Genomic DNA, 13,077 nt, shown 5'->3' with positions numbered 1-13,077 from the left:
CTCCTTCTCAAATTATTTAATAAAATTCAAGAGGAGGGAAGTCTTCCAAACTTATTTTATGAGGCCTGCATTATACTAATTCCAAAACCAGATAAAGACACTACAAAGAAAGAAAATTATAGGCCAATATCCCTGATGAACACAGAGGCTAAACTCAACAAAATATTAGCAAACCAAGTACAGTAATACATCAAAAAGATCATACATCATGATCAATTAGGATTTATTCCAGGAATACAAGGTTGGTACAACTTTCACACATGAATAAATGTGATACACCACATAAACAAAATGAAGGATAAAAATCACATGATCATATCAATAGAAGTAGAAAAAGCATTTGATACAATCCAGCACTGTTATATGATAAAAACTCTTAGCAAAGTATGAATAGAGAGAACATACATAAACATTAAAGACCACTGACAGCATCATACTCAACAGGCAAAAACTATAAGCATTCCCCTTAAGATGTGGAACAAGACAAGGATGGACACTTTCACCTTTCTTTTCAGCACAGTACTGGAAGTCCTAGCCAGTCCTAATCAGACAAGAAGAAGAAATAAAATTATTCAAATTGGAAAAGAAGAAGTAAAACTACCCTTATTTGCAGTTGACATGATAATGTACATAGAGAACCACAAAGATTCCACCAAGAAGCTACTAGAACTGATAAATGAGTTCAGCAGTATAGCAGGATACAAAATTAATATCCAGAAATCAGTTGTATTTTTATATTATGCAAACAAACTAACAGAAAGGGAAATTAAGAAAAACAGTCCTGTTCACAATTACTACAAAAAAGAAGAAAATACCTAGGAATAAACCTAACCAAGATGTAAAATACCTGTACTCAGAAAAGTATAAGACACTGAAGAAAGAAATTAAAGTAGATACAAACAAGTGGAAGCACATACCATGCTCATGAATAGGAAGAATTAACATCATTAATATGTCCATACTTCCCAAAACAATCTATACATGCTGTGTAATTCCTATCAGGATTTCAATGATGTATTTCACAGAACTAGAACAAATATCTCAAAAATTTATATGGAATCACAGAAGGCCCTGTAGAGCAACAGCAATTCTAAGAAAGAAGAACAAAGTTGGAGGAATCATGCTACCTAGTATCAAGCTATATTATAAGGCCATGGTAATCAAAACAGCATGGTACTGGCATAAAAACAGACACATAGATCAATGGAACAGTATAGATTACCCAGAAATAAACCCACACCTTTATATTCAATCAATATTTGACAGAGGGAGCAAGCACATACAATGAGCTAAAGATAATTTATTCAATAAACAGTGTTGGAAAAATTGGATAGATATGTGCAGAAAAATGAAACTAGACCACCTTCTTATACCACACAACAGAATAAATTAAAAATAGATTAAAGACGTAAATGTTAGACTTGACTGTAAAAATCATAGAAAAAACCAGGCAGCAGAATTTCCGACATTGCTTGTAGCAGTACTCTATGGGGTATCTCCTCAGGCAAAGGAAACAAAAGAGAAAAATAAATAAATGTGACCACATAAAACTAAAAAGTTTTTGTACAGCAAAGGAAACCATCAACAAAATAAAAAGACAACTCACAGAATGGGAGAATATATTCACTAATTCATCTGCTAAGGGGTTAATATCCAAAATTTATAAAGAACTTACAAAACTCAATTTCAAAAAGCCAAATAACCCAATTAAAAAATGGTTTGTCCAAGAGTTGGAAGCAACCTAGGTACCCATCAGTAAATGAATGGATCAAAAAATTGTGGTACATATACACAATGGAATTCTATGCAGCAGAGAGAAAGGAGCTACTACCCTTTGCAACAGCATGGATGGAACTGGAAAGCATTATGCTGAGTGAAATAGGCCAGGCATTGAAGGACAAATACCATATGATCTCACCTTTGACAGGAAGCTAAACAATAAAACAAAAAAGCAAACAGAATAAAAACAAAGACACTGAAATAGAGAACAAGTGGGCAGTGACCAGAGGGGAGAGGGAAGGGAATTTAAGGGGAAAAATGGGGAGGGATTTTGAGGAACAACTATGAAAGACACAGGGATGAGGACTGGGGGGGGGGGGATCGGAGGGAGGTAGGGAGACGGGGCGGAGGGGCTGGGATGGGAGAAATAGACAAAAAAAAGTACTTGAAAAATAATTAAATAAAAATTTAAAAAAAATGGTTTGTGATGCTGTATGTGGGGGTGGGGTCAGAGAGGGACAAATGCCAGTCCCCTCTGCCACTCCCTGCCACTGGGGCCTGCGCGGTCTGTCTCACCACTAGCTCCTTCACTGGTTTATCTGCGTGCAAATGTGTGACTGCGATCAGCCCTCAGTGGGTCCACCGCCTTGTGCCCTCAGTGGGTCTGCTCACTTCTCCACACCTGGGATCTGCCCACGGCTGCTGGTGCACCTGGGTCACACACCCGGGTGGGTCCAGTGGATCTTTCCTGCCCTACCCCGCTCTACTGCTGGCTCTGCCCCTCTTACTGGTTTGGCTAAAGCATTTGTTGTTGTCAGACTCTGTGTAGTTCAATTTTTCTGTGGTTTGGCTGCATTTTTGTTGCTAAAACGTTGTTGTTTTTAAACTTGGTTATGCGAGAAGGCACAGTGCTTCCACCTATGCCTCCATCTTGGAGAAGGAGAAGGGGGGAGAAGGTACAGAAAATAAGTAGCATAGACAGTAGGTAGAAAATAGATAGGGGGCAAGAATAGTAGGTAAAATATAGAATCTAAAGAACTTGAGACACGTGGTCATAAACTAAAGGGGGGAATGGTGGGGGAGGGGATATGCAGGGTGGAGGGGAATGAAGGGGGAAATAGAGCAACTGTGATGGCATAATTAATAAAATATATTTAACAAAAAAAAAGTGGGCAAAGGACCTGAATAGACACTTCTCCAAAGAGGACATACAGATGGCCAATAGTCATATGAAAAGATGCTCAACATCACTAATCATCAGATAAATGTAAATTAAAACCAATGTTGGGAACTGCCCTGCTTGGTTTCAGGAGCTGTAACCCCCTCCCATGTCTAAGGCTGAGTGAGCAACCTTAGTGGTGAGTGACCATAAGCCACTAGGGAGACAAAACTTATCTCCCGGGCAGGGGCACTGCCTCCGCTCCTTTTACTTCACCCTGCCTGGCCCCCAATGCTTGATTGGTTAGGCAATGACGGGTAAGATTCCTCAAGGGGGGAGAGACCCAAGACAGGAACAATAATATGGAGGCCCCAAGGAAGGACTTGGGGGGGCTATAGAAAAAGAGGGTGATGGACCCTCACCCCTCTGCTTTGACACAGCCTGAGTCCTCATTCTGTCTGCAAAAAGTCTCCTAATCTCTTGGCTACCTTACTTCCCCTGCCTGACTTAAGCCTAAAACAATACTTAGAGGTGGGTACCACCCTGTGCTGGAAAGGGCAGGTTCCCTAGGGTGATCAGGCCTAAAAAAGAGTGCATAAAAGCCTATGAAACCTACTTTGCTAATACCTTCAATTTAAATGATAAGGGTCCAAGCAGGAAGTAAGTTTGTTTCTCAGAGTTTTATGGCCCTTTAGCTCAAAATGGGCCCTCAAAGTTCTTTGAGTGTTATCTACTGTTTAATCATTTCTGCCTGACAATGATTGATGAGCTTTACATATACACCCTGTATTCTTATGTGAATTGAACTCAATAAAAGTCTGTCAAGGCAAGGGTCAGGGCGCTCTCCTCTTGAGAGAGTGGCCGAGGCGCTCTGAGGCTTGCTCTTCATTTGAGAGAGAAGCCACACCATCCCTTTTCCTCCACAGGACTTGGTAGTCCATGTGAATTTGTCTCGTATCTTATCCATAATGCCACGGACACTGTGGGCCAGTGTCCAAGTCAAACCACAGTGATATCTCATACCTGTCAGAATGTCTATCATCAATAAATCAACAAACAACAAGTACTGGCATAGATGTGGAGAAATGAGAACCTGTTTGCACTGTTGGTGGGAATGCAGATTGGTGTAGCCACTGTGGAAAGAAGTATGGAGATACCTAAAAAAATTAAAAATGGAATTGCATTTTACACAGTGATAACACTTCTGGGAATATATTTAAAGAAACCCAAAACTCTAATTCGAAAGAACCTAAGCACCCCTATGTTCACTGAAGCATTATTTACAGCTGCCAAGACATGGAAGAAGCCCAAGAGTCCATCATAGATGAGTGGATAAAACAACTGTGAGACATTTATACAATGGAATACTACTCAGCCATTAAAAAAGAAAATTTTACCCTTTGTGACAATATGGATAGACCTGGAAAATATTATGCTAAGTGAAATAAACCAATCAGAAAAAGACAAATACTATATGATTTTACTCATATGTGGACTCTAATGAACAAAATAAACTAACAAGCAAAAACAAAGACAGACTTATAGATGGAGACCAAGATGACAGCTGGCGTATGGGGATGTTAGCAGGTGGAGGGATTGGACAAAACAGAAAAGGACTCATTGACATTAATAACAGTGTGATGATTTCTGGGGGAGGGAGGGATATGGGGACTACACAGCAATGGGACTACACAGCAATGGGAAAAAGACTAAATAAAAAAATAATTGACAGATAAGAGCGAGTCTGTTTCTGCCTCTCTAGCCTACTCCATCAACCTATTTTCCATTCTATGTCAGTACCACATTGTGTTGATTGCTATAGCTTTATAGTAGCTCTTGAAATCAGTGCAAGTCTCAAACTTTTTCTTTTTCAAAATAATTTTGGCTTTTCCTTACATATGCCTATACATTTTAGCTTCAGTTTGGATTATGTTGAATCTATAGATTAGTTTGGAGGGAACTGACATCTTAACAATATGGATTTTTTTTTCCAGAAAAAATTGATATGTCTGGGCTTAGATGTAATGAATCGCTAAGCTTCGAATTTTTCCTCTATATTTCTTGCATCCATCACTTATACTTTACTTCCCCAGTTTCTCCCTTAACTCTGTGACCATCTCTTAGCTCAGCCAAGTGTGACCTCTGTACTCCCAAACCACCTTATATACACTTTTATTCATAGCACTTTTTACATTTCTGTGAATCACTTATAATAATAGTAATAATATCTAAGATTTACTGATTGCTTACTATGTGCAAGATGTTATTCTAAGCCATTGCATTCATCAACTTATTTAATCCACACAAACCTTTCTATGGGATGATTTTTATTCCTATTCAACAGATGAAGAAACAGAGGTGACAACTAACTTGCCTAGAGTTGCACGGCTAGTATGTGGTGGAGCCAGGCTTGTGTCTCTATTGCATCCACCCAGTTTAGAACTGGGACAGATATAGTGTCCCAAGTCTGAGCCAAAGGCTTGGTAGAGAGTGTTTACTGAATTAAACTGGGTCACTAGTATAGTTTTCTAAATGGTCTCCCTAAGATCATTCATTCATTTCAATTCAGTCTCATTCATTTCAATCAATACCTAACACTGCTATTTTTAAAATACAAATCTGATCGTGCCACATCCCTACCTAAAATCTTTCAATAATTTCCAATTATCCAGAAGCAAAGCCGAAATTCCATAACATGGCATGTTTCCTTCCCCCAATAAATGTAAGAAAGTCATCCCTAACCTGAGTTGGAGCCGAACTTTGTGGTCCAATATGACTAGCTGCTTTGCCTGGGAAATAATTAGCAAGCTTGATAGAATTCTTCTTCCCCTCTCCTTCTCCCCCCTTTATTTTTCAGTCTAACAGAACTATCTAACCATTTTATCCCTTATCAAATGTCTCTGTCAAGATAGAATCTTTGAAATGGACTTTTGAGAAAGCTTCTTCCTTTGAAACAAGTTGAAAATAAAACTCTGACATATGCTTATAATCAATCTGAGAGTTTCTTTAACAAGTGTGTTTATTGAAGGAATGAATGCTTGATTATATGAAAGAGGGAGGTCTGAATATTACTAGGCCTGAAATTAAATGAATTTTAAGTACTCTAAATTCAAACTGTCATGAGGATGTGACACTTGGACTTATACCCAAAAAAAATGTTTTCCCAGGTTTTATGAATACATTTACATGAAATAATACAGTAAAGTATATAATAAAATTTAAAGAAAGGCCATGATAGTCTAACAATTATATCTAGATTCTCATATTCATTCCTGCATAAAACTGAACAAGTAGTTGTTCAGTTTTAGAAGTTTTAGAAGCCCTGTTGAAGCCCTGCAGACCCAAAGTCATATCTACTCACATCTGTGTCAACAGCCGATCTTGTTTTAAACTGCCTGCTTGGTATTCACTGGAGGTTCGTTTGTCCATATTTCTACTACTCTTGCTAATAAAGCTGCTTACAATTTCAAAATACAATATAATTTTAAAAAATCCCATGCTTATACTACATTTTTCACCTACATTAATGTGAAATTGCAATCTAGAAATTAATTTTCTCTGTAGTGCAGAATCCTTCCATTCCTAGTATTGTGGCCTTCAAGGATTTAAATACACTTTAAGGAAGGGAGTGGGGTCTGTTTTGTTTTAATGTAGAGAAAGCAAATGACTGAAAAGCAGAAATGAAAAGCACTACCCAGCAATTCATCCTTCCTGGTTAAGATACTTCCCTGCCCCCCTTCCTAACATGATTTTGGATGCCTGTTGGAGAACACCAAACTTACGGTTTGGCGACCTTTAATTATTTGCAGCTATTGTTACCAACTCCTCTCTATAGGAGGTTAAGTATCCTCTTACAATGATCTGGTTTGTAAATTTTTCAAACACCTATCTGTACACCTTTTCTTTAAAAAAAAAAGATTTTATTTATTTATTTTTAGAGAGAGGGGAAATGAGGGAGAAAGAGAGGGAGAAAAATATCAATGTGCAAGAGGCACATCGATTGATTGCCTCTCAAATGCCCCTAACTGGGGACCTGGCCCGCAACCCAGCCATGTGACCTGACTGCGAATCGAAACAGCTACCTTCCAGTTTGCAGGCTGGCATTCAATCCACTGAGATACTCTCAGCAGATTAAAAGGTGTCCGTACACCTTTTATTGATACATCTGGTAAACTTTAGGGCTGCTTGTACCCCTTTTGTTGATACCTCTGGCAAACTTTCGACCATTTTAAATTTGTTAGTAATTTCATAAGGGAGAGAGAAGTAGGCATAAAAGAACTGGGACTGGAAATTAAGTTTTTATTAATTGCTCTGCTTTTTCAGAGGGAGAAGGGATAACAGGGAAAAGATGGAGAGAAGAGATTCCTTAAGAGTTGTATGATCCTACAGGATGAAGGTCTCATACTCCATTGCTTAATATCAGTTTCTTCTCGATTAATGCTTAATAAATACTTCTTGTGTGAAAAATACTTTATGTATTGCTGTTTCTATTACTTCTATTATTTCACAATGCAAATTAATTATGTTCTAAATGGATTACATGCAGAATCCTGGTTAAGGAGGCGTAGTTATATGGCCTTGGATGACTGTTGTATATTTCCTACAGATCCAAGTTCCCTGGGCTACCTAAGACTCTTGTGACATCTCAGGTCCCAACTAACGTACTTGATCCTGACCTCCTAAAAGCTGGAACTTTCTTTTGTCTTCTTGTGTGCGATTTAAGAGTTTATGTCCTTGGGATCAATCATGAATCAATTTTTAAGAATATGTATGCTAATGCAATACTTGATTTACAACATTTACAGTTTAGTAAGACCTTTCTAAAAACTATTAAATATAAAAGAATAATTCTAATGGTGGGCATTTTGGGTACCATGGCTTGCTCATCTGGGATCTTAAAATTATACCTTCTAGATAAACACATAGTTTCTTTGTTAGGCAGTAAAGCGGATGATGATCCTGGCTGATTTCTCAGCACCAACAGTCTGCCCAACATGTATTTACCTTCCTGAAATTAGCAGCACACATACCTTATGAGGCCAAAGACTTACTGAGCTAATCATAATAGAGATTAATATTCCTGCCAGGGAAGGGAAATAAGCTGCTCACCAGCTAGGATACATTAATTTCTTCACATTTTCAGGGAATTCTGTGAACACTGAAAGATGTGGCTTACTAAATGAATTCAAAATATTGAGGACAATTCCTGTGTCTCCTAGAAAAGGAACAATTAGCTATCTTCTTATTAGCATATTTCATTATTAGCATTTGCAGTAAATACAACATAACTCTGTTATAACATAGCTTACTATACAAACATTCTAGTATATCAAGGATTCAGTTTCTTACCTGAGACATAATTTTCCAAAGAAAGAGCCAAATTAACTCAATCACTATAAAGTAAGATTAGCCTTATATCTTTCATAGCCTTATATCCTATATAATTCAGTTGTGTAATGATAAACAAGATTATTACACAACTGAATTAACAAACATTAACTTAACACCTACTGGATAATATAAACCACTGACATTTGTATAGTTCTTTGGCATAGTATAATATAGCTCCTCACATCAACTCTACATGGTTATTATCTCCATTTTACAACTGAGGAAATAGGCTGAGAAGGTAAGTGATTTGATATTGAAGATTACCCATTTAACAAGTGGTAGAGCCAGGATTTGACCTCTCTCTCATTTATTACAAGTTCTTGAAAAGGTGGTAAGTTATGCTCTTATTCTCAGGAAGCTTACAGGGATCAAAAAGGTTTCACTCTACTGAGAACAACAGTGCACAGGAAAACATCGTTTCACTGGAATACAGGTTGGAAAGGTTGCTACATACAGAAGTATTAAAGTACATTTAAATTTTAAGTCAGATGCAAATATTCCTAATACATATGATATGCTCCGCTGCCTAATACATAATAAAATCTTTCTTTGGTGATGGAAGATTTTTTTCCTTGCTTCCAGGCCATCCTAACATTCTAGAACCCTTGAATAGAGCAGTACTGAATGTAGTAAAAAGCACAGAGCCCTGGACAGTGTAAAAAGTTTAGAGGACAAGGACACTGATAATGGCTCTTGGAAATTAAATAAATAAATGAAGCCAATTAAATAGAAGTCTTCATAAATAAAGTTCAGGAGATCTCCCAGAACATAAAGCAAAAACTCAGAGGGGGCTATGTAAGACAGAAAAAAATAAGGTTCAACTTTAGAATAAACAGAACTCCAGAAAAAGAACACAGAGGAAAGGATGTCACTAAAGGAATAAATTAAGAAAAATCCAGCCCTGGCTGGTGTAGCTCAGTGGATTGAGCACATGCCTGCGAACTAAGGGATCGCAGTTCGATTCCCAGTCAGGGCAAATGCCTGGGTTGCAGGCCAGTTCCCAGTAGGGGACACAGGAGAGGCAACCATACATTGATATTTCTCTCCCTCTCTCCTTCCCTTTCCCTCTAAAGATAAATAAATAAAATCTTTAAAAAAAAGAAATAGTAGGTGTCAGTAAGTGGTTTTGTTTTATAGATGACCGTTCTGTTGCAGGAAAATGAAGTGACCAGACACTGGGGGTTTCTGGAGTACGAGGTTTATTTAATGTGCACGGGCCCAGAGGAGTCAGTCTCCAAATTCTGAGCCCCGAACAAAGGATTCTTGGGGTTTTTATAGTTTACAGGGTCTTCTTGTCTACTTAGCAAAGCAGGATACAGAAGCGGAATGCGGAAGTCAGTTCTAGCTATGAGGCAGAAGCAGAGGACAAAGGCTAAATTCGAAGGTCAGTTTTTAACAGCAGGGGTGTTAATCTCAGTCCTAGCTAATGCACTGTTGTTTACTTATCCTAGACGGCCCCATCATTCTCTCTAGGGCACCTGGGACCTGGGCAAATAAAGGTTAAACAGAGGTTTTTCAAAGTTTCCCATATCAGTTCATTTTATGGTATTATGTAAAATTTTGATTTATCAAAGTAATTCCCGTATATAGTTAATTATATATTACTAATATCTTTCTTATCAAAAATAGTCCTGAGCCCACTTTCCCACCTCTTGACCCCCAAGGCAGCCACCTGTACCTTTTTAACCTGTACCTTTTGGTAATTACCCTCATAATTTTAGATAATAAGCATATAGTATTGTTTCTCTGTAGGACACCGTTCTGCGTGGTGTGGGCCCAGCTCCCACTCGGAGATGCACAAGACCCACACTTATGGATAGGTTCTCTTGTGAGGAATCAGGCCTGCAATGTGCCTAGGCCGCTTTGAGTCTTGCTTTTGCTAAAAACTCCCTCACTAGGATTTGTGGCAAACATTTACTGCAAAATAACTTCCTAAAATCCATGCTAAACCTTCCTAAAATCAGTGTAACTGGTCCAACCACTTTTCCCTTTTTACTTGCAAATATCCCTCTTCTGTGATGTGATTAGTGGCATTGCCTCCTTTGTTTTCTGTAAAAGGAAACCACCTAAAGCAACCTGTGCATAGTAAATGAGGATGATTATATAATGTGCAGAGAAACCAAGTAAAGGGTGGTCACATCAAGGGCCTTGACTTTCACTCCCCTGGAGAGGAAAAGCCATGCTGTCCCTTTTCCTCCACAGGACTCAGTAGTCCATGTGAATGTCTCATTTCACACATAATGATGTGGACACTGTGAGCCGGTGTCCACATCATTTCTTGATTTGTTAGCTTCAGAGAGCATTTACTGTATTTACTGACTTCCAATGACAATCAGTGAGAATTTCTTTCTTACCCTAACTTCTTTTCTCCATTTTCTCAGTAGAATTACAGTTTTCGGTTAAAATGGTATTCAGTGTTTACACTATTACGACTGTAAATATTGTTCACAGCTGATTATATACAATGATTATTTGCATGATATGGATGTTTGTTTTCTTGGAATTAATTATTTCCTTTCATTTTCTTAATTTTCGGTGCATGCACTGCTTGTCTGTCTCTAACGCATCAACAGTTTAATGCCTGGCAAGCACTGTTTCAACTTCTCAAACACATCGAATTTTCCCATCAGTTCTTTTTTTCCATCCTGGAAACCCCCCTCCACAGTGTTCTGTCCTTTCTGTGGAATGTGGGCAGCTGCTCTCTAGCCCAGCCTGACATCCTGCTAGGACTTTGCTTAGCCATTTTGGTTTGGGGATTGTTTTTGAGAAAATTTGTTGATATGAACATACCTAGAATAAGAAAACATTAATATTTTAAAGGGAATCCTAAATTATTAATATATATGCTGCTTGAATGTCCTGAATTCACCAGCCTGTGAGAGCACATAAAATGGGGTCACATTTACTTTGGATGCCCAAATTATAATGGCTCAAATCCTCACGATTTGAAGGTAAGATCTCAGGACCACTAACTTTGCAAAGTGCCCTCTGAGGTCTTCTGTGGGTCCCTAAAAGGGACTCATATATGCTCTCTACGTAGTCTGTCCACAAGGCTTTTGGCATGTCTTCCACTTCTTCTCTGCCCTGGGTCAATATGTATTGCCCTGAATGCTGTTTGAAGTACCCTCGTGCGGACAGTATCCCTCACTATTGATGGTATTGCTCATAAGGTCAGTGTGGTATTTGCCAAGGTGCTTTCCCCTGATTTTGCCATTTCCAAGAAAACCAGGGAGTACTAGGCTTGATGAGAGATAATAAGAATGACTCTTTCCCAAATTCCACACCACTTTCCCACTTTCCCTCCTCCATTGCTCAAAGTCCAGAGCTCACAGTCTCTTTCAGCTTCTCCTCTTTGCAGTTTCCTGCTTGAAAGAACAAAGCCAGCCCCATTTGCTCCTGTGGCACCATTGCCCACCAGGCCTGTGACCTTGTTGAACATGATTGCCATTTTACTCTTCTGAGCTTGTCCCCAGGACTGGCAAGTACTGGAAAGCAAGAGCGGAACTCACTCTTCCCTGAAGCCACAGGCAGAAGAAAACAGTGGAACAAACTGCAGCCTCATATTACAGTGCAGCCCAGGGGCCACAGAATAGCAAGCCCCCCCTTTTTAAATCCAATTATAATGTGATAAAAATTCAAAACCCTCACCCCTCAATGTCAGTTTATCTCTCCACACCACACCCCCTCTCCTTTCTTGGAGAGTGAATAAAAACTTTATTCTCTACACTTTCTTCTCTTTGTAAATTCTTCCACAGCCTGCACCACTGACCAACCTAACAGTGTTTACATGCCTGCCCCTAATTTCTCTGTCTAAACCGAAAACAATTAATAGTCACAACCAGCTGCTAAGCACCTTTTCTGTTGGGAACAACACAAAAGCTTGAGGGCTCAGAAACAAATCTCAGCCACATAATTTACTAGTAAGCCAGAATGTTTCACATTCATATTTTAGAGAGTTCTCCAGCCAGGGAGGCAGTCAGCTTCAAAGTGAGATGAAGTCTCCATTTTCGAGCTAGAACACTACTGGTACCTTTCAAATGATGGACCTCTTTTTTTGCTAAACAGGAATTGAAATACCTTTGAGTCTACTCTCAATCCAAGTACCATATTGCAAATCTTTGAGGATGTCTATGTTCTTTTAGAAAACCCCAAATATTTTTTCCTTGAGAAAATCTGGAAAACCTTCATAGATATCTATTGGTGATAAAACAGAATTAAAATATCAAATATTTCAGACTTTTCACGAACTAGACTGGTCTTTCATCTAAAATAGTCTGAACTTGCTGAGTTAGCATTTTCAAAGAATACTTAAGTGTGAAGATGCTGCCAACAGAGAGACTGCTGGCAGACCACAAGAAAGATTTTTTTTCTTGTGAGATTTAAAGTACAACTAGGGCTGATCTTTTTTTGCCAAATGAGATAATCATTTTCAAAGTGAAGGCCATGTTATTTCAGAAAGAAATTTCAGGTGGTCCGTGTGCCCCCTCTTTAATGTTCTCATTTTCCTCACTTAGTGAACGAGGACAGTTGAGTTCATAATTTACCTTGTCAGTAAGAGGGAGAGCCAGGATTTTAATCTAGGTCAATTTGACTTCAAAACTGGTGGCTCTTTTCTGCTTACTATATCATGATGTGTCATTTTGGATGGGTACAGAGATGACCTTAAGGAAGAGGAGCTGATTTGGGAAACTCCCCAGCCATGTGGGTTATTCTGGGAGTCCCCTCGCAACCATAATGGTTCCTTGGTGACACTCACTCTGTGGTGAAGTATGTTCTGCATCTGATTCCCTGTGCAAACTAGTCCCAAA

The 13,077-nt window shown here is 38.7% G+C and overlaps 1 protein-coding gene across 1 annotated transcript in view; it reads right to left on the bottom strand.

Moving 5' to 3' along the window:
* ACMSD (aminocarboxymuconate semialdehyde decarboxylase) overlaps window positions 1-13,077 on the bottom strand; it is a 68,134-nt gene that overhangs the window by 17,081 nt on the left and 37,976 nt on the right.

Source organism: Artibeus jamaicensis, unplaced genomic scaffold (genome assembly GCF_021234435.1).
Source record: "Artibeus jamaicensis isolate MK-2021 breed Jamaican fruit bat unplaced genomic scaffold, CSHL_Jam_final contig_1284, whole genome shotgun sequence".
NCBI lineage: Eukaryota > Metazoa > Chordata > Mammalia > Chiroptera > Phyllostomidae > Artibeus > Artibeus jamaicensis.
The sequence above is the reverse complement of the archived record's forward strand: the minus strand, read 5'-3'. Positions and strand labels throughout refer to the sequence as shown.